Raw genomic sequence first — 2783 nt, forward strand, 5'->3', positions numbered from 1 at the left:
GGGAGGGGGAAGCCGGGCCTCACCGCCGCTGCCGTCTCCTTCCTGGAGCCGGCAGGCAGGCCGGGCGGGCGGGGGAAGCCGGGCCTCACCTCCGCCGCGTCCTCCTCCCCGGAGCCGGCAGGCAGGGGGGGGTTACACCGGCCTCGCCGCCGCCGCGGGGAGATGGGGGGGATGGAGGAGACGGAGCTCTTCTCCCCCCCTCCCCCGCGAGTATCGCGGGCCCTCCTCTTGTTAGTACTAAGCATCATATCACTCTGTTCAAAGCAGTGTTCCCTCTAAGCTGATTTAGTGTGAGCTAGCTCAGTTTTTTAGCCTCTGGCTCACACATTTTCGTCTTAGCTCAGGAAGGTTCGCTCCAGAGCAAAACTAATTTAGGCAGTAGCCAAATTGCTTGCTCACAACTTAAATGTTCACCCACCTTTCTTAAGCAAGCATGGGGGGCAGAGATTCTGGGGTCCCATCCTGGACTTTTGCCCAGGGCCTCATTATCACTAAGAATGCCACTGGCTCTGACTATTCTTTGCCATTGGGCTGGTGATACTTAAGAACACTGATGGTGTCAGAACTGGTGGTGAATGACCAAGCAATAGATGGTGGACAGCTAAAAGAAAATGTTGACTCATTATGCAGCAATAATGAAAAAAAGCTAATTCTATGCTACTGATTATTGGGAAAGTTACTGAAACTAAAATAGCTAATGAACAGACCCATAGCATGGCCACATTTCAAATATTGGGCATACCTTTCTGCTCCATTGATCTGAAAAAGGTATCAGAGATAAGTGCAACCAAAATGATCCAGGATTGCACCACTTTCCTTGTAAAGAAAAGATTATGAATTTTGGGGCTCGGTGGCTCAGAGGTTAAGATGTTGAGCTACAGACCAGAAGGTCTGTAGACTGGCAGTCTGAGACCCGAGTGCCGCATGACAAAGTGAGCTTGTCTCTGGCCCTAGCTCCTGCCAACCTAGCAGTTCAAAAGCAAGAAATTGCAAGTAGATAAATAGGTACCGCTTCAGTGGGAAGGTAGCAGTGTTCTGTGTGCCCTGGTGTTTAGTCATGCTGGCCACATGACCACGGAAACATCTTCGGACAGCACTGGCTCTTCGGCTTGGAAATGAAGATGAGCACCGCCCCCTAGATTCGGATTTGACTAACTCTCGAGCAAGGGAAACCTTTACCTTTACTTTTTAAGCCAAAAGAGTACTAAGGAGAGACATGAATGATTCAGGTTTATAAAACCGTTAATAGCATGGAGAAAGAACTCCCCCCTCTTCTATAATACTAGAAAGGGGCACCCCATTAATACAGGACAGACCAAGATAAAGTACTCCTTCACACAACTCATAATTAATTTATGAGACTCACTGGCAGAGGATATAGTGGTGACTGCTATATTAAATTCAGGGAACACAGGTCCATCAGTTATAAAAAGAACTTTCATGTTCACCTGATTGACAGTTGCTGGGAGGCAAACAAGCCTTTAGCCTCCATGCCTTCTATCTAGCTAGCCAGGATGAGGAGGAGAATGGTGGACCAGATGGACCTTTAATCCAGCAGGGCTCTTCTTCTCTTACACAGAACATCATGCTCTTTCACTAAAATAAACAGCAATGCTACTAAGGGTGCGTTCAGATGGTTCTTTAGATCCACGCGAGGCACGAGTGCCTCATGGATTTAAATGTAATGTCCAGACATCAACATCTGGGAACTAGTTAAAATCTGGCGTCTTCGGTTCTGATGGGCCAGTCGCGGACTTGCCCCCATCTGATCGTTCCAGCGTGCAATTAAAATATGGCAGCCGTTCAGGATGGTCTGATGTCAGACCACCCCAAACAGGCGCCATTTTTAAAAATCTTGAATCTGCGCATGCGCGGATAAACAAGGCTGCAATATCACACCTAGCGCATGCACAAAAGTTTTGTTTAAAAAAAAACCTAAAAAAAAAAACCACCCCACATGCCTCCTTCAGTGGACTCTGTCTAGACAATCCACAGCAAAAGCAGCGCTGGATAAGGCGATTCCCCCTGGGGATATCTGGCTATGTGAGGACGGATTTTAAAGATCAGGATCAAAATGGCAGGATTAGCTGCCGGTCTGAACCCACCCTAAGAATATCTGCTCTGGAGCCATCCTTCCCGACAAAAATGTGTGAGCCGGGGACTAATATTTGCATGGCATCAAGTTGTAAAACCCAGCATAATCAAATGGGACATACCCATTCATTGCCACAAGTGGTTGTTCTTGGGAGGCAGTGGGTGGGAAATGCCGCCAAGTCACAAGCTGCAGGTAGCAACCCTGGAATTCCTTGGCGATCTCCCAACCAATTACTTAGCAGGGCCCAGCCTACTTAGTTTCCAGAATCCGATGAGATCTAGCTAGCCTGCGCCAGCCCGATCAGGTTGCTCTTTTGCATGAAAGACAAGGAGGCTGAAATTGCACCCGCCACCACCCGAAAAACAGAAGCGCGCCACCCTCGGAGCCAAGTTCTCTGCCCCCCAACGAAAGGCGCGGTTTGAGAACCCGCGCGGGGCCCCGGGGCACGGCCGGCAGCCAATCGGCTCTCCCGACAGCAGGCGCTCTCTGGAGGGCAGCCAATCAGGTGCCGAGGAGGAGGCTCTCCGAGGGGGAGCGCGTTGTCTGGAGTGTGGCGAGGCGATATAGTCGCCTGGCAGCCGCGGTTCCCTGAGAGAGGCGCGGATGGCTCCTCCGCAGCTGAGCAGCGAGGCGGGCGCGAAGGAGGCGGCGGCGGGCGGCGGCGGCGGCGGCGGCGGCGGGGGGAGCT

Source organism: Gekko japonicus, unplaced genomic scaffold (assembly GCF_001447785.1).
Source record: "Gekko japonicus isolate JY-2015 unplaced genomic scaffold, Gekko_japonicus_V1.1 scaffold1541, whole genome shotgun sequence".
NCBI classification, from domain to species: Eukaryota; Metazoa; Chordata; class Lepidosauria; order Squamata; family Gekkonidae; genus Gekko; species Gekko japonicus.